General features: G+C 43.9%; 1 long non-coding RNA gene across 3 annotated transcripts in view; it reads right to left on the reverse strand.

Annotated features, from left to right (window-relative positions):
* LOC125461882 (uncharacterized) overlaps positions 1 to 20,381 on the reverse strand; it is a 56,386-nt gene that overhangs the window by 24,218 nt on the left and 11,787 nt on the right. For 2 of the 3 annotated variants that reach the window (XR_007249565.2, XR_009446950.1), the window contains exon 2: positions 3,648 to 3,749. The exons of the other annotated variant lie outside the window; for it this stretch is intronic. This is a non-coding gene — a long non-coding RNA (uncharacterized LOC125461882). The remainder of the gene's footprint in view (positions 1 to 3,647; positions 3,750 to 20,381) is intronic. 3 annotated transcript variants of the gene reach the window in all.

Raw genomic sequence — 20,381 nt, forward strand, 5'->3', positions numbered from 1 at the left:
TATCACAGAAATTTATAGCATATATATTATACAACATATTTCTCAGAAACATAGTCCCAGATTCATTAAAATGCATCTGCATGCTCCGAAACAGTGGTTCCGCTCATGCTTAGAAATAACACCAAGATCAACTGACACATGAACAGAAAACACACACCAAAACTTAATCAAAACATGCTTGTGTTAACATCTAAAGCCACAAAAGTAAAATGACCCATCTTTCAAACTTATTCATACAACCAAACTTTTAACAGTATTACCACTGAGTTCAAATACTGAATAACCAAAAGCAGAAGAAATCTGTCTGATTAAATTAAAACACATCAGTTTCTTTTTGCAAGGGTTCTTCATGAGATTTGAGGGCTACTTTTTGATTTTTGGTGTCTACCTCTTGTCTCTCAGGGTCTCCTATTTAATTCTCACGAACTCTTATTACATGCTGCAATCATGTAGTAAGGTTACCTCCTGAACTTCAGTTGAATTTTCATAGGATTTTCAAATTGGAATAATATGGCACAATTGCCAAGTATGGTACAGTGTAAATTAAAACTTTTAACTTGGAATCCATAAATAGGACGTTTTTAATCTGTTATAAATAAATCTCTCAAATTCTAGACGCTCGTGTTTCTCTTCCCAGCTGCTTGCCTCCCGCTCCCTCGGCAGACGTGGGATCCACAACAGCCACTTCACCCACATGCAAACATTCTGTATAAGATAATGAAGTGTGAAGCTGGATGAACACAGCAGGCCAAGCAGCATCTCAGGAGCACAAAAGCTGACGTTTCGGGCCTAGACCCTTCATTCTGTGGTGGGTTGTTAAGTAGCATGTCAAAACTTAGTTTCTTCATATTTGACAGGCACCTCAATATTTGATCATGCACAACTGAAAAAACTACCAGAAAGCAAGGTTCATCCACTTCACCAACACCTTCCACCCCAAACTTAAGTTTACGTGGACCATCTCTAATGCCTCCCTCACCCTCCTGGACCTGTCTCCATCTCTGGTATCCACCTAGAAACCGCTATCCATTTCAAGGCCACCAACTCCAACAGCTACCGAGAATACACCTCCTCCCACCCACCCTCCTGCAAAAATTCCATTCCCTATTCCCAATTCCTTCACTTCTGCCACATCTGCTCCCAACATGAGGCATTCCACTCCCGGACATCCCAGATGTCCCTGTTTTTCCAAGGAACTAAACTTCCCCTCCAGAGTGGTTGAAAACACCCTTGACTGTGTCTCTCGCATTTCCCGCAACTCATCCCTCATAATCCCACCCTGCAATAACAACCAAAACAGAATCCCCCTCGTCCTCACATACCGCCCCAACAACCTCCGGATCCAACACATCATCCTCTGACACTTCCGCCATCTGCAATCCAAACCCCCCACCAAGACATTTTTCCCTCCCCACCGCTGTCTGCCTGCTGGAGGGATCACTCTCTCCATGACTCCCTTGTCTGCTTCACACTCCCCTCCAGCCCCACCACACTCGAAACTTTTCTCTGCAACCACAGGAAGTGCTACACCTGCCCCTACACCTACATTCTCACCCCCATCCCAGGCCCTAAGAAGACTTTCCACATCAAGCAGATGTTCATCTGCACATTTGCTAATGTAGTATACTGCATCCGCTGCTCCCGCTGAGGCCTCTTCTACATCAAGCAAACAAAGCGGAGGCTTGGGGACCGCTTTGCAGAACACCTACGCTTGGTTCGCTCTAAACAACTGCACCTCCCGCGAACCATTTCAACTCCCCCTCCCATTCGGTAGATGACATGTCCATCCTGGGCCTCCAGCAGTGGCACAACGACGCTACCCAAAGGTTGCAGGAACAGCAACTCATATTCTGCTCGGGAATCCTGCAGCTCAATGGTATCAATGTGGATTTCACAAGCTTCAAAATCTCCCCTCCCCCAACCGCATCTCAAAACCAGCCCAGCTCATCCCTGCCTCCCTAACCTGACCTTCTTCCCACCTATCCCCTCCTCCCACCTCAAGCCCCACCTCCATCTCCTACCTACTAACCTCATCCCGTCCTCCTGACCTGTCTGTCCTCCCTGGGCTGACCTATCTCCTCCCTAACTCCCCACCTACACTCACCTTTACTGGCTCCACCCCCGCCTCTTTGACCGGTCTGTCACCTCCACCTATCTTCTCCTCTATCCATCTTCTATCTGCTTCCCCCTCTCTCCCTATTTATTTCAGAACCCTCTTCCCCTCCCCCATCCCTGAAGAAGGGTCAAGACCCAAAACGTCAGCTTTCCTGCTCGGTCTTCTGTGTTCATCCAGCTCGACACCTTGTTATCTCAGATTCTCCTGCATCTGCAGTTCCTGCTATCTCAGAAAACAAAATGTGATTATTTTTAAAAATAATTTTATTTTAAAAATGTGATTTTTAAATTTTAAAAAAAGTAAGAAGTGTGTGATAAATCAAATAGTGCATTTTCTCAAATCTTGAGTATAAAAAATAAAGCAACATTAGAGGAATGATGCCAGGATAGCCAGCACCTTTGTATGTCCCCTATTTCCATGGTTGCAGTTTGAGTCCAGAACACCCCAAGTTCTTCTACTACCTCTGGCTAGGTGAAACTTCAGTTCAGCCCAAATGTGTACTCACTTTGTTTAAGTGGGCTGAATGAGGGCTCCCACAGGTGAGCTCAGATTTAGAAATCCTCGTCTTGCCCAGGACCAACCGAAATACCTCCTCCAATCACAGATTTCCTACTTCCCTTCCATATTGCTCCTCCCCCAATCAATCACAGATGCATTCTCCTCAGGAGCAGTAAGAGTGGGAGAGAAAGAACCAGAGATCGTGGAAGCACAAGACAGACAGAATTTCTGACTGGAGGAAATCTGTCCACTGCCTTTATGTATTTCAAGTTCTGATAAATCACTTTACAATCCTTTCACATCTTCAGTTTACAATACAACCAGATAAGATGAATGGAGAGAAGCATTCTTCCACAATGGCACAATCATACTAAAGTGGTGTCTGGAAACAGATCATGTCCATCAATTGGTATGAACATAAAAAAAAGTGACATCCAACATTCAACATGTGTCAGAGAGTCAGGCAGTGAACTTAACCAAAAAAGCTAAAGATACATGAAAATTAAACAGTATTTAAAATTTGCTTAGAAATGAATTGACTATCACAAATCACCAAATGATATGTGCTGCAGAGAGAACGCTGTTCGTTCTTTAAGTTTATATTTTCACAAAAATGTTGATCTCGGCAACTATGTCATGCTGAAAACACTATGTTGCTATTGCCAAAGGAACCGAGTTAAACCATCTCAACTAAATCACCTGTTGAAAATAAACTGGAAACATTGATCAAAATTGTTTTTAAGAGTGCATCACAATATCTAAACCAGAGTACATTCCAGCCACATTGGTCAAGATTAACAAAAGAATATTTCTTCTGTTAGGAAAAATAAAGACTAATGTTTTACGGCCAACACAGTTTCATTTTTCTAAGAGCAGTTCACAGCTATTTTAGTGTTTTTTTACTTCACTGTCAGTAGAAATACTCTTTGAGAATTACAGCTAAATCATGATCATCTTTGTTAATGAAATAATTTTCCATGTCATCTAATCTGTAACGTGCATGAAACGGGTTCATAATTCTATTATCATTAACCTTTTTTTCTTGTAATGGATGAAACAAGCTGAAGTAAGGTACTTGTGTGATTGCAGCAGTCCAGCGCTGAACTCCCAGTAATTTCGGTACTATATATTCCGGCTGCAAGACATGACATTAAACATTTTTGAAAATCTGCTACGGAGCAAATTTAACCTGACATTTTCCAGTGAAAAATGAATGTGGTCATTTAACTAAATATGTAAATATCAAGAACTTAAACTCAAAGTGTAGTCTAAAATATATTGGAGATAAATCTCCCCAAATGGCACTTCCATGAATAAGATTAAAAATCAAATTTAATGTATATCATTATATATATTTAGTAGCTTTTATAAAAATATAAAATGTTATCAAGCCCAAAAAAGATAGCTGCAATAAAACAGAATGAGTAAGATGACTGCTCCGAGATATTTCTAGCAATTACAAGGACAAAAACTAACTCATCATCTTTAGAATGTCAAACATTCATCCATATAAGCATTCCAGGCAAACAAAATGAAATAATAAAACACGATGTCTACCTCAGTAACTTATGGAAAGGAGATTATTGAGATGGCATGAACAGCTCCACAGTTATCTGCTACAAATACAATCAGAACAGCAAAATCAAGCTCACCCAGCTACTGAGTGGTTGAGATAATTCATACTGAGGGAAACTACCGGTTTGTTTGATTCACCTTTAATTATACAATTTTTGACTTCTTTCCTTATTCTGCTTGTAACGCCAGAAAAGAATGTAGATAGCAGCTCCAGGTTTAGTTCACAATTGCCTCTGACCTCACTTACTTTGAAAAGTCTAATTTTTGGAAGGAATTTTTGATTTCATCTGCAAAGTGAACAATCCCAAATTTACAACTACTGTCGTTTTCAGCGAAACTTAGGCTGCAGAGGACCTACAATAAGAACTTCTCTGCACAATCACTTCAAATGTATGACCACTGGAAGCTGACTCACTGGACTCTCAGGTTCATGTGAATAATTAATGTGCAATTTGTAAGTTCTCTCCTTTATTCCCCTTTCTTTCTTGGATGCATGTGTTTGTGATGTGTATTGCATGTCACTCCCCATGTATTGAATGCATTAACAAACACAACTTTGTTTTAACTCTAAAGAATTTGAATTGGGTTATTCTTAATTGGATTTCACAAACAGGGTTTGAGGGAAACAAATCACTTCACATTTTCCTTTCCTTTCTTAAAAAAGCAAGGCAAATAAATTAAAAACCAACCTTGTTATGGATAGAAAGAAAATCAGTTAAATTAATTTGATACACCTCTTACTTTTGTTCACGTCAGGCACTGACTAAATATAAATTGCATCAGTTGTCCGTGAAGAGCCCTCAAAATGGGCAAAAATCAGTCTGAATCTAAAATGCTTCTTTAGCCACATTTTGTACTGGAGTCCATCTTAGACTCAGACTGGCAAAAGTAACTTCCACCACGAGGATCATAAAAAGCCGATTGACATTTAAATCAACACCTGGTGTTCATTGAGACTGCATGTCATTTTCCTGAAATATTATTCTCCTTACAACAATTACAAATTGTTGCAGAAAGTTTCAATTGCTATTTAAATCTTTTATTCTTGCTGCAGAAAGTTGAAAGATTTTTGAAACATAATAAAAGACTTTCTGGGAAACTGCCAAGCTTTCACCAACACTAAACTCTTATCTGGAGTTGAAAAATTTATCAATTACTTCCCTATTTCCATTTTTCTGTCACTGTCATCTGGCTCATCTTGACTTCTCTTCCATTTCTGCGGCCAGACTGTCCATCAGTGTCTAGTTCAACCAATGAGCTCCCACAGTTACCTCAACTACACCTAATACCATGCTTCCTGCAAGAATTCCATAACACTCCCAGTTTCGCAGTCTCATCTGTTCTAATGATGCCAGCTTCCAAAAGGGTGCCTCCAGCATGACCTCCTTTATCATCAGCAGAGGATACATCCCTCCCCACATTGTGACTGTCAGGGCCATCGACCGTGCCCAACTCAACTCCTGCACTTGTGCCTTTACCTCTACTCCTACTTTCCTGAAAAACAATGGGGTTCTCAGATCCTTCCTTTCCACTCTACTACTCTGGATGTGAGTTTGCTCACTGAGCTGGAAGGTTCGTTTTCAGACGTTTCATCATTTTTTTTTATTTGAAAAAATATACTTTACTCATAGAATGTACAAAATATAAAACATTTATACACCTACCCAGTCATGCAAGCCGCTCCGGGTTACCCACGGGAGTACATACACCAACTAAAGGAAAAAAACAAAGCAAAGAAGAAAAAAAAAACAAAGCAAAAGCAAAGAAAATATCCCGGCAGTCGTCCCAGGGAATAGGCCAGGCCTGCGCCACATACAACAGTGCCGAAAGCCCCTCGCACCTGACAACCAGGTTCTTAGCCGCGATGGAGAGGGACCGGAGCATCCACCTGCCCAGCTTCTGCTTCAATTTGGTGATACGCTCCTCCCAAGTCTTAGTGCACGCCCCAGCTCCACCAAACCAAACACCCAGCACCTTCAGGTAGTCTGTCCTGACGGTGAAGGGGATGAAGGAGCGGTATGCCAGTTCCCGAAGAACATGACCTCGCTCTTACCCCTATTGACTTTGGCACCCGAGGCCAGTTCAAACTGGCCGCAGATGTCCAATAGTCTACTCACTGACCGGCGATCGGTGCAGAAGACGGCGATATCATCCATGTACAGGGAGGTCTTGACCTGAAGGCCTCCGCTGCCTGGGATAGTCACGCCCTTCAGGCTCATGTCCTTCCTGATGGAGGCGGCGAAGGGCTCCACACAGCACACGAACAAGGCAGGAGAGAGCGGGCAGCCCTGCCTGACTCCAGATCTAACAGGAAAACTGTCTGATTCCCACCCGTTGATCGAGACTGCACTAACGATGTTGGCGTAGAGCAGCCGGATCCAATTGCGGATGCCCTCCCCGAACCCCAATTTGGAGAGGACGTCCCTCATGTAAGCATGAGAGACCCTGTCGAAGGCCTTCTCCTGGTCCAGGCTGACGAGGCAGGTGTCCACCCGCCTGTCCTGTACGTGGGCGATCGTATCCCTGATGAGCGCGAGGCTCTCAGCGATCTTCCTGCCCGGCACAGCACAGGTTTGGTCAGGGTGAATCACTGACTCCAGGACAGACCTGACCCGGTTGGCTATGTCCTTGGCCAGGATTTTGTAGTCCACGTTCAAAAGTGAAATGAGACGCCAATTCTTAATTTCTTCCCTCTCCCCCTTCCTCTTGTAAATGAGGGTGATGATGCCCTTCCTCATGGACCTGCACATTTCCCCTGCCCGAAGTGCACTATCGTACACCTCCAGCAGGTCCCGGCCGACCAGGCCCCACAGAGCGGAATACAGCTCGACCGGTAAGCCGTCGCTTCCGGGAGTCCTATTCCTCTCCGAGGACTTGAGGGCTCTGGTCAGCTTGTCCAGGGATATCGGCCGGTCCAGCCACTCCCTCGTGCCGTCGTCTAAGACCTCCATGATAGACGACAGGAACGACTCGGAGGCCGTGCTGTCCGTGGGATTCGTGTTGTACAGTCCGGCATAGAAGGATCTGCTGATCCTCAAAATGTCGGACAGAGATGACCTCTCCGAGCTGTCGTCCTCCTTCAGCCGGCTAAGCACAGAGCTCTCTTTGTGCACCTTCTGAAAGAAGAAACGCGAGCAAGTCTCGTCCTGCTCCATGGAGCGGACCCTGGACCGGAAGATTATCCGGGAGGCCTCCGCGGCGAAGAGCGAGGCTTGCTGGCCCCTCACCTCGCGGAGGTCCTCCGTGACATCGACCCCCATCAACTGCAGAAGGAGCAGGTTCTGCACCCTTTTCTGGAGTCGCGACAGCTTTCCCCGCCTCTCTCTTGCCTTCTGAACACCCTTGAGGACAAAGAACCTCTTGATGTTCTCCTTCACCGTCTCCCACCAGTCGCGTGGAGACTCAAAGAGGGGTTTCACGGTTCTCCAACCAGCGTACTCCCTCTTAAGCTCCTTGACATTCTCTGAGGTCAACAGAGTCGTGTTGAGCTTCCACGTCCCCTTGCCGGCCGGCTGGTCGTCCTGTAAGTGACAGTCGGCCAGCAGGAGGCAGTGGTCAGAGAAGAACACCGGCTTGACGCCGGTGGACCTGACCGAGAACAAGAAGACCCGTCTGGCCGCGACTAGGTGTACCTCTGCTGCGCTCCATCTGCAGGGGTGCTGAAGACGTCGAGCAGCTTGGCGTCCTTCACCGTGCCCATCAGGAATCTGGACGTGACGTCCAGTTGACTCCCCCCACCTGCTGTCCCCACGCCGGATCTTCCATCTGCATCAATGATGCAGTTGAAGTCTCCGCCTAGGATGACCGGCCTGGACATAGCCAGCAGGGGTGGAAGCCGCTGCAGGACGGCCAACCGCTCACTCCGTACCGCTGGGGCGTACACGTTGATCAGCCTCAGGGGACCGTTCCTATAGGTGACGTCAGCCACTAGGAGGCACCCCCCCCCCACCACCTCCTGAATTTGAGAGATGGTGAAGTTGCGACCCCGCAGCAGAATAGCCAGGCCCGATGAGCGACAGTCGTTACCCCCTGACCAGATCGAAGGCCCACAGGTCCAGGCACCGGACCATTTCCCGTACCTGCTGAGGTGCGGTATCTCGCACTCCTGCAGAAACAGGAGGTCCGCCGTGATGGTGATCAGGTAGGCCAACGTGGACACACATCTTGCGGTGGACTTGACGCTGCGCACATTAATGCTCACAACTCATACCCCCATTGTGGGCAGTGACTACAGTACCCTCCCCAAGTCCAAGGTCCAGCCCCTCCATCTGTCCCTACATGCCCATTGCCCGGGCTAACTGCTGGACGCTCTCCGGGCTCAGGAAGCCGTCTGTGCTGCCTTCCGGGTAGCAACCCCCGTCAGGGGTGCGGAGGCAGGAGGGTCCGGCTCCGGGTCAGGCTGGGGATGCGCTGTTTCCTCCTTCCTGCCTGGAAGTTCCGGGGGGCCCTCCAGTGCTCCAGCGGCACTTGACTGGGTGTCGGTGGGAGCCTCAGGACGCCTCCCGTCACCTGGAAGCGGGGTGCAGCTTTCCTTCCCCTTCGAGATCTTTAACTTCTGCTTCGGGTGGGCCCTCTCCGAATCCCCCTCGTCAGAGGAGCTCTTATAGCCCCCCTGTAGCTGCCTCTTCCCTCCTGATGGTTGCGGTTCCTGGGCCCGTCGACGCACCTTCCTCCTCGCTTTCCAGACTGTTGTCCACTCCCCTGGGTCGTCTGTCGCCGCCTCCATCGACTCCGGGTTGTCGGGGGGGAATCGGAGCCTGCAGGGGTGCTTTGCTGGCCTCGGGCCCATCCTGCGGGGCTGGGCCCTCCTGCACGGCCTGGCCCTCCTGCACATTAGAGGGGTCCTTGCTGGGCCCTGGTGCCTTCCTCTCCTCCGGGGGGTCTGGCCCCGCATTGCCCCTGTCGGCGACCTGGGCGTAGGTGGTCCCCCGCCGCGGGCATGCCCTATAGAGGTGGCCCGCTTCCCCACAAAGGTTGCAGCTTTTCTCTTGTGGGCAATCCTTTGCAAGGTGTCCCTCCTCCCTGCAGATGGTGGCTTTGCAGTCGGCCGCCACGTGACCTGACCTACCAAAGGCATGGCAGACTTTAGGTTGCCCTGCATAGGTCAGGTAGCCCCTGCTCCCGCCGATCGCGAAGCTGGACGGTGGGTGTACGACATTCCCGTCCACGCCCATCCTCAGCGTCACCTTGACCTGCCTCTTACTCGTCCAGATGCCAAAGGGGTCCATGATGTCAGTTAGGTCCCCTTCCACCTTCACATACCTTCCAAGGAAGGTCAGGACATCAACTATTGGCACATGCGGGTTGTACATATGTACAGTCACCATACGGCTCCTCTGTGCTGGCATCATAAACAGTGGGACAGCGGTCAATACAGAGAGGGGGCCCTCACCTCCTTTCTCCTTGAAAACCTCCAGGAAGCGCTCGCAAAGCTTGGCACTCCTGAAGGTCACGTCGTAAAAACCTCCTCTGGGGAAATCCTGCAGGCAGTAAATGTCTGCAGCAGCGAACCCACAACAGTCCAACAGGACACTCTTCACGAAGAAGGTGCAGTCCACAGGTGCACCTTCATCCACCTTCTTTACAGAAACACGGATGGTGTTCCGGACCCCCTGACCTGGGGCACGAGCACTTGCCGCAGCCATCGTTGCAGGTTGGCTGCCCCCCTGAACCAGCGTTAGGCCGAAGCCAGCATTAAGATCCACTGGTCGCAAGGGTGCACAGCCAACCCGACATCCTCCTTTCACCTCCAAGACAGCACTCTCCTCCTCTCGGTCCACAAGAGAGTGGGTCTCTATTGTGTTCCAGATGTAAGCTGGTTCACTGAGATTGCCAGTTTGTTCCCAGATGTTTTGTCACCATTCTAGGTAACATCAACAGTGAGCCTCCAACGAAGCGCTGGTGTTATGTCCCGCTTTCTATTTATCTGGTTAGGTTTCCTTGGGTTGGTGATGTCATTTCCTGCATTGGTGATGTCATTTCCTGTTCTTTTTCTCAGGGGATGGTAGATTGGCTCCAAATCAATGTGTTTGTTGATGGAGTTCCGGTTGGAATGCCATGCTTCTTGGAATTCTCGTGCGTGTCTCTGTTTGGCTTGTCCTAGGATGGATGTGTTGTCCCAATCAAAGTGGTGTCCTTCCTCATTGGTATGTAAGGATATGAGTGATAGTGGGTCATGTTGTTTTACCGACTTGGAAACCTAACCAGATAAATGGAAAGCGGGACTTAACACCAGCGCTTCATTGCAGGCTCACTGATGATGTTACCTAGAATGGTGACGAAACGTCTGAAAACGAACCTTCCAGCTCAGCGAGCAAACTCACATCCAGAACTTCAACCTGAGCTACAAATCTTCTCAAAACTCGCTAACTCTACTACTCTCTACGTTCAAAGAATCATCTTCTATCATTTTAATCACCTCAGAAGGATGCCACTACCAAAAATATCTTCCCCTCCCCTCCACTGTCAGCATTCTGCAATAATCCTATCCTCAGTGATAAGACCATAAGACATAAGAGTGGAAGTAAGGCCATTCGGCCCATCAAGTTCCACTCTGCGATTTAAATCATGGCTGATGGGCATTTCAACTCCACTTCCCTGAACTCTCGCTGTAGCCCTTGATTCCTTGTGAGATCAAGAATTTGTCGATCTCTGCCTTGAAGGCATCTAACGTCCCAGCCTCCACTGCACTCTGTGGCAATGAATTCCACAAGCCCACCATTCTCTGGCTGAAGAAATGTCTCCTCATTTCAGTTTTAAATTTACCCCCTCTAATTCTAAGGCTGTGCCCACGGGCCCTAGTCTCCCTGCCTAATGGAAACAACTTCCTAGCGTCCACCCCTTCTAAACCATACATTATCTTGTAAGTTTCTATTAGACCTCCCCTCAACCTTCTAAACTTTAATGAGTACGATCCCAGGATCCTTAGCCGTTCATCATACGTTAAGCCTACCATTCCAGGGATCATCCGTGTGAACCTCTGCTGGACATGCTCCAGGGCTACAATGTCCTTCCTGAGGTGTGGCACCCAAAATTGGACACAGTATTCTAAATGGGGCCTGACTAGAGCTTTATAAAGTCTCAGAAGCACATCGCTGCATTTATATTCCAACCCTCTTGAGATAAACGACGACATTACATTCACTTTCTTAATCATGGACTCTACCTGCAAGTTAACTTTTCGAGAATCCTGGACCAACACTCCGAGAACCCTTTGTACTTTTTTTTGCCAAAGTGCAAAGCCTCACATTTGCTCACGTTGAATTTCATCAGCCATTTCCTGGACCACTCTCCTAAACTGTCTAAAACTTTCTGCAGCCTCTCCACCTCCTCAGTAGTACCTGCCTGTCCACCCATCTTCGTATCATCAGCAAACTTCACCAGAATGCCCCCAGTCCCTTCATCCAGATCATTAATATATAAGGTGAACAGCTGCAACCCCAACACTGAACCCTGCAGGACACCACTCATCACCGATTGCCATTCCTTAAAAGAGCCTTTTATCCCAACTCTCTGCCTTCTGTCAGATGGCCAAACCTCAATCCAAGCCAGTAGCTCACCTCGAACACCATGGGCCCTCACCTTGCTCAGCAGCCTCCTGTGAGGCACCGTATCAAAGGCCTTTTGGAAGTCTAGATAGATAACATCTACTGGGTTTCCCTGGTCTAACATATTTGTTGCCTCTTCAAAGAATTCTAACTGGTTTGTCAGGCATGACCTCCCCTTACTAAATCCATGCTGACTTGTTCTAATCTGTGCCTGCACTTCCAGGAATTTAGAAATCTCATCCTTGATAATGGATTCTAGATACCTTTGGTCCTCCATCACTGCTAACACTTCCTCACTCACCCATGACACCTTACCATGCTTGCCCATTTACCTTTTCTCTTCTCACTGTCCAAGGCCCCAAACGCACCTTCCAGGTGAGGCATCATCTTACTTGTAGTTCTGAATAATATCAAAGTATGGGTTCAATTCCCTTACCAGCTAAGGTTAAATGAAAGACCCTCTTTCTCAACCTTTACCTTTACCTGAATTGTGGTGATCCTCAGATTAAACCACCACCAGTCATCTCTCTAACGAGACAGCTGCCCTGTGTAATTACCATTATTTCTTTCAATCTAACCTACTGCATTTACTGCTCATATGTGGGCTCCCTGACTTTGGCAAAATTAAATACAGACTTGGTGGAATACTTCCACTCTGTCCATTCCAATGACCTGGATATCCCCGTTACTTGTCACTTTAATAAGCCATCTTCCTCACTCACAAACATTTCTGTCCTGGGTCTTGAGGAATGTTACATCATTTTCACCTTGGGTCTTTATAAAGTCTCAATACTGGATTCTATAACTTCAGAAACTGACCACATTATGTACATTCTCCATTACTTTTGCAATCTCTCTCACTCCTTGCCCTTCACAACTATGCCTTGTTTTGTCCAGTTTACTTTGCTCTTAGTAGAGAAGATGCATTATCTCTCTTTTACATCTGAATTTACATAGATTTTAGATCTCTTTTTCTGTTTTTCTACTACTAACAATCCTTTGGTCTATTGCACTGGGTCTCCATCTGCGCCAAAAGTATACATGTAAAAAAATTCTAGACCTTTCACTTCTCATGAATCATACCAGGCTTGAAACATGAACTCGGTTTCTCTCTCCACAGATGCTCCCAGACCTGAGTTTCTCTTGCATTTGGTGTTTGTTTAACAGATCTTTACTGGAAAATTTTCTCAGACTTTATCCAAGAAGAGGAAGTGTTGTGTTTCTCTATCTTAAAGGAATTACCCAGAGCAAGGAAGACCAAGTTATCAGCTTTTAGACACTTGCCTACTTAGTTTCCCAGAGAAATAGGAATTGAGGCTGACCAGAGCAGCACAAGCCGGTGCAGAAGACAGTTATAGAGGAATAGAAACACAAGGTGAGTTTTTTTCCTTTGTGGATAGAGGACTCCCAGCCTGCTTTGGATCTCCTCCACCAGAGCCTCCACTGCCATATCTGAGAATAAGTGCATCCTCATTCAATCCTTGTCATTTTGAAACTTTTTGCTGTGCATCAGTCATCATACTCCAAATTTTCAGTTGAAGCAGGTGTACGGAATCCACATATACTGCTGTTTCGTAAGAAATAAAGCCTGCATGAGTGCAGGTCTCTGATTTAGTACCTTCAGGAAAGATCAAATTCTAGGAATCACTAATTTTTACGAAAATTACTTACTAAAACCAAAGTTTTGAACAGTAATGTCTTTTAGCACCATCAACTTCATGCCTATTTTCATCTCTTCGCCAAAATAATCCTCAACACTTTCACATTATTAAAGTAGAAGACAGATCATTACTGATTGACCACCTGTATGTACCTAATAACATGTGCATGATTGTAGAAAGGGAATACCGATAATGTTCATCTCTGCCGAGTTTCAGTACTCTGGTAAATATGCCGATCTGTGGCGAGGTCATCTAATACCTGAAATACCAAGTTCATTCATTCCTCTGTTGGTTTTTTTGAAAGACAGTTCCTTTTTGTCCTCAATCAGACATTCAAAGTACTGATTAGCTGTTCAAATTTTGAAAACAAAAAAAAAGTTTCATGAAACAGTGCTCTCCATAAAATTCAGACAAGGTGAATTTATTCAATTTGGAAAGATCATTTGGATTGGATTGCATCTTTTGAAAAGAAACAGGCATTACATAGTTAATTAATACATTTCTCAGAAAGTTTTTGAAGTGCTTTACATGTAATAAATTAATTGAAAAAGCTTCAGCAAGTTTCTTTTCAACAATAATCTAATTAACTTGAAGATCCCCAAAAGGTACTTACTGGGAGTTACAGGAGGCCTTGGCCTGTGTCCTGTAAAAGGGAACACATGGCGTTTGCCAGGGTGGTTGACATTTGCCATAACTGATAGATATCAGAGGCAGCAGAATGCATGACTGATCCCAAAGACCATATTTTAAAACGGAATTAAAACCAAGAACTGCTGATGCTAGAAATCTAAAACAAGGGTGTCCGGTTTTGAAACATTAACTCTGTTTTACTCTCCACAGATGCTGCCAGATTAGCTGAGTTTCTCATCAAAGCAAAAATGCTAAGCACAGGATTTATATTTCCTTTCATTTACATTTTAAAATATGTACATATTTAGAAAGTTGAACTCCTCTATGATGTTTAATGGACTTAAAGGTCACATGTCTTCTCCAGAAAGGTACAGTTCCCAAATTTGCTGATGACAAAGATAGATAGGAAAGTAATTTGTGAAGAGGACATTAGGAAGTTTCAAAAAGATATGGATGGATTAATAAGTGGGCACAGATTTTGCAAATGGAGTATAATATCCAAAATCGATAAAATTGTAAATTTTGGCTGGAAGAATGAAAAAGAAGCATATTCTCCAAAATGATGAGTAATTGCAGAATTCTGGGGCACATAGGGATCTGAATGTATTCATGCTAGAATCACAATATTCATGTCTGAATCACAAATGGGAGGTTATGCTTCAGTTACACAGGATAATGGTGAAACTGCATTCTGGAGTATTGTGCATAGTATTGGTCACCTTATTTAAAAGGAAGAATGTAAATGTGGTAGAGACAATTCAGAATAGTTTACTATACTAAAAGGTAGAATAGACAGATTGTCTTATGAAGAGAGGTTGAACAGACAAGCCAAGTTTCTGCTGAAGTTTAAAAGTGTAAGAGGATTGAAACAAAATCCTGAGGGGTGTCAACAGGACAGACATGAAAATATGTTTCATCTTATAGGAGAATCTAGAACTAGAGGTGATTGATTTAAAGGAAAAAAAAAATCAGACACTCATTTAAAAAAAGAGATTAGGCAATAAAGTTCTCTCAGAGGATGTGCATCTTTAGAACTCTCTTCCTGAAAGGGAGTCAAAGCAGAGTCCTTGAATATTTTTAAATGCTAGCAACAGACTGTTCTTGTTAAGCAAAAGTTATCAGGGAATAAGCAGGAAGATGGATTTGAGGTTACAATCACATCAGTCATAATCTTATTAAACTGCTGAGCAGGTTCAGGAGTTGAATGTCAGATCAGATTAGATTCCCTACAGTGTGGAAACGGGCCCTTCGGCCCAACAAGTCCACAAGGCCCCTTGAAGCATCCCACCCAGACCCATCCCCCCATTCCCAAACACCCTTGAACACTACGGGCAATTTAGCATGGCCAATCCACCTAACCTGCACATCTTTGGACTGTGGGAGGAAACCGGAGCACCCGGAGGAAACCCACGCAGACACGGAGAGAATGTGCAAACTCCACACAGACAGTAGCCCGAGGCGGGAATCGAACCTGGGTCCCTGGTGCTGTGAGGCTGCAGTGCTAACCACTGAGTCACCGTGCTGCAAGTGCATCCATGTCCACCCAGGACAAGATAAGCCAACCTGGCTGATTAAGGGAACATATAAACATTGTCATTTGCAGCACATATCCTCACATTCGAATGTAAAAAAAAACTTAGAAGCTATTGATCTAGCACATAACACCTCCATTAAGATGGTAGAGAATTTCACATGACTACACTAAGCTTATATATATTAGTACTGTACTGCATGCTTTTACACTACATAAATCCTTGTTCTCAATTCCAAACTTTTTTTTAAATTCACTCACAGGATGTGGGCAGCACTGGTTAGACAAGCATTTATAACTGTCTTGCGAAGGTGATGGTGAACTGGGTTCTTGAATTGCTGCAGTCCATTTGGTGTATACATATTCACAATGCTGTTGGGGATGGAGTTCCAGGATTTTGACCCATACTGCCCTTCTCCTTCTAGATGGAAGTGATAGTGGGTTTGGAAAGTGCTGTCGAAGGGTCTTTGGTGAATTTCTGTAGGGCATCTTGCAGTTGGCATATGCTGCTGCTACTGAGCATTGGTGGTGGCGGGAGTGGATGTTGTGGACGTGGTGCCAATTAAGTGGGCTGCTTTATCCTGAATGCTGTAAGCTTCTTGAGAGTTGTTAGAGCTTCACTCATCCGGAAAATTGGGGAGTATTCCATCACTTTCCTGACTTCTGCATTGTAGATGCTGGTAGGATTTGGGCAGTCAGGAAGTGTGTTACTTGATGCAAGATTTCTCGCTTCTGACCTGCTCGGGTCGCCACAATATTTGTGTGACAAGTCCAGTTCAGTTGCTGGTCAATGGTAACCTGAAATCATGATGCTATGTCAGACTAATATTATAGGTTACATTATTCAATACTGACCAATTCTACATCACGAGTATGAGCATCACGTTCTAACTGGAATTAGTGTATGGCAGTATACTACTTATTGGAGCTTCAAATCAAACCTTGTTGACCTCAGCAGAATGAAAAAAAGGGAGGTTTGTGATGGAAGAAGCCGCAAAAGTCATCAACAGCGAAGACACACTGCTTTTCTTGTGCTGCTGACTTTTGACATTTTTTCCTTAACCCATTCCGGGACTGGAGAAGACAGCAGTAACCAAAAATATATTTGCAAAGCACTTCTTTCCCCATTACAATTTTGCTCTTATTAATGTTGATATTTATTCATGATAATGAGTAAAAGGGCTCTTGGATAATTGGGCAGAAAAAGGTAATTCTTTTTCTTTGCAGTTGCTTTCTCCTGCAAGTTGGTGAAAGCACCACACTATAAATAGACCTACACCTTGTTATCCTTGCTCTACACCTTGTTATCTCAGATTCTCCAGCATCTCCAGTTCCTACTATCTCTAAAACAACTGTAAATAGAGCTGCTTAGTGTGCACGAACGTAATCAGTACACAACAGAGATCCTTTCAACAGTTCCATCAACATAGCAAACTTATTTTTTTCCCTTTCTTCTACATTTTTAGTAAGTTGAGGCTGTCATTTTTTGAAATATTTACATAAGTAACATCCAGGATGTCAGAACTTAGTATATTCATGGCTTGGCAGCAGATTTATTGACCGAATCATCACCTAGTCACCTACCTTTTTTTTTTAAATGTATGGCCTCACTACCTAGCTAGTTAGCAGTATACATTAAAAACTGTAATTTACAACAAAAGTGCTGTTAAGGTTATAAATTGGTGACAAAATACAATGAAAGCACGTGCATGTATTATTTTTCCATTGCAAAATTAATGTAGGTTTAGGTTTCCCTGAAGCAATGATAAAAACAACTTATAACTATTGTAACAAGAAAATTAATGCCTTGTTGCAGTCAAGTTCACCTCTTGCTGAAAAATAAAAATCCTGGTTCTGTGGGAACTTGACCACACGCATTCAGGCTGCTTCTATTGTTCGAACTTTAAAAAAAATCACTCACTTTGGCAGACTGCCCAGAACCTCTGCCTTAAGACCTTGCTTCCAAAACAAAAACACAAAATGCACTTCTTAAAGCCACAGTATCGTCAGATATTCAAATTAAAATTTTTGAAAACAAGGAACACTGGTCGTTTCATGTCTCACCATTAAACCCAAGGGTTATTATGAAAAGGAAGAATGGAATAAATGCCACAAACCTAACTGACGTCTTTATTTTGAAGGCTGCAAATGATTCCCTTAAAATTTTCCTTACCTGGTGAGACTGCCTCAGGTATGACATTAGAATCCAAAGGTGTAAGATTTTGAGATTTTTTTCTTGAATGCCATAGTGAACAAAGAAGCAGTCACTCAGTTTTGAGGAAATTAGAACATAGAACATAGAACAGTACAGCACAGAACAGGCCCTTCAGCCCACAATGTTGTGCCGACCATTGATCCTCATGTATGCACCCTCAAATTTCTGTGACCATATGCATGTCCAGCAGTCTCTTAAATGTCCTCAATGACCTTGCTTCCACAACTGCTGCTGGCAACGCATTCCATGCTCTCACGACTCTCTGTGTAAAGAACCTGCCTCTGACATCCCCTCTATACTTTCCTCCAACCAGCTTAAAACTATGACCCCTCATGTTAGCCTTTTCTGCCCTGGGAAATAGTCTCTGGCTATCAACTCTATCTATGCCTCTCATTATCTTGTATACCTCAATTAGGTCCCCTCTCCTCCTCCTTTTCTCCAATGAAAAGAGTCCGAGCTCAGTTAACCTCTCTTCATAAGATAAGCCCTCCAGTCCAGGCAGCATCCTGGTAAACCTCCTCTGAACCCTCTCCAAAGCATCCACATCTTTCCTATAATAGGGCGACCAGAAATTGCAATTGTACAACTGAAACAAAAGAAAAGATAAATTATTATGCAAGATGTTATGTAGTTATGGCACTTTCTACTTAAAACTGTTTCAATATTAAATCAGTTCACATCGAAGGCCATTAAAATCTCAGATTTTTCACCTTAGCACCCTCTAAAGTGGAATCACTTGCATTATGATCTGCTATGACCATCATTCATCATTTTGAGCTCCTCTACAAAATCTCCTCTCTGGCTATTCTCCTTTAAGTAGAATAGAGTCAGCTTCAGTCTGGAACTGAAATCATTCATTGCTGAAACTCTTTGATAACCACTTATCTTCACTCACTCATTGCCTTCTCATCCTTTCTAAAATGTGGTATCCAGACCCGAACACAATATATCACTTGAGGTAGAATAAGTGTTCCAAAAAAGTTCACAATAACTTCCTTGTTTATGTATTCTATGTCTGTATTTATAAAGGCTAGATCATTTCTGCTTTTGTGCTTGGCCTGCTGTGTTCATCCAGCTCCACACTTTGTTATCTCGGATTCTCCAGCATCTGCAGTTCCCTTTATGTCTGATCACAATTTATGCCTTATTGACTGTTTTTCCATGTTATACCTCACGGGGCACCATGCTGAAAATCAAGCCCTGCTATTCCCAGAGCCATCATATAGGTTAAACATTTTTTAAATTAAATCTTCAAAATTCCCCAATTTACTGTATTTTAGACCCAGGTTGACAGAAAGTACAGACCAGGTTTCCGTTCCAAAATTGCTATTTATTGCAAATTAATAGATTCGAGCAGCAAGTAAACAATTCCAAACCATCGACACATAACTCTACTTGTTAAGATTATAATCTCATTGTAAAACTAACCCCACACGCACACCCACCCACCCACCCACCCACACACACACACACAATAAAAGAAATCTGAGTGTTATGGGCAGAGGTGAAGTTGTCCCTATCAACAGGGTTTGTTGAAATGTACTTTTTGCCTCATCACGACCTGCTGCTCCTCAATCTTACTGTTCCAGGCACTTATGCTTGCTTGCAAGAGGCACAGGCCAACTAGTTCACATGTTTAAAGTCTCTGACTTACTGATTACAAAGCCACAGCTTACTCAAACTGATAGGGGAAATAAACCGGCTTTCCAAAGCCTTGAGTTTTTTATTAAATACTGCAGAGTAAAAAAAAAGCTCATTCTGAGAATTTGTTAATGTCTTTCTATAATTTGTTGCAATCCTAGGTATTCAGTACTTCCCTCAACACAAATTTAACAATAATGTTATCAATTCCAAAAACAAAATACTGTTTACTTTGCAAATAACAAAACCGGCACATAAACACTATGGCCACCTGTCACATGTGTGCAAGTGGAATTAAGCTCATAGGAGACATAACCATTGTTTTGTTTCTGCATTTTGAAGTGTTTTCATGTAAGGTTCTGATATTTTAGAAGCCTTTGATTGAAAGGGCAAATTTTTTTCTGTCTTTGTTACATTGAATATTGAATGATCCCTTGATCAAATGCTTAAATAAAGTTATAGAGTGAAATCAAGAACAGTAAGCTGTTTCATTTCATTTCTATTGATCCACAGACTGCTTAATATGATAGTTAGCTACACTTTATTCCTACTTGGTGAATTTATGTTTCAAACTTCAAAATTGAGTATTTGATCAAGGATCACTGACATTGAAAAATCTCATCATGCCACAGAATCCCTGTAGGTTCAGTATGACAGTAGAGAGGCCCAAAACAGGTCCAGTCTTTATATGCAAAGCTTGATAAAGGGGTATTGTACACATTCATACTGCTGTTCTACAGCATTAGCAAGCTTTATGTGAGTCTACAGGACAGCCTTCAAAATCCAAGCAATTGATTTCACAGGAAAAAAAGACTGAGAATTGAGAACAGTTCATTTTGATTTCATATCACATAATTTATCCGGCATGAATTGAATGTAAGCATTAAGAAGGCATCAATATTTGGCCCATTTGCAGAATACTAGTGCATATTAGAACATTCTTTCGTTTAGATCTGTGACAATAATT

Source organism: Stegostoma tigrinum, chromosome 20, assembly GCF_030684315.1.
Source record: "Stegostoma tigrinum isolate sSteTig4 chromosome 20, sSteTig4.hap1, whole genome shotgun sequence".
NCBI classification, from domain to species: domain Eukaryota; kingdom Metazoa; phylum Chordata; class Chondrichthyes; order Orectolobiformes; family Stegostomatidae; genus Stegostoma; species Stegostoma tigrinum.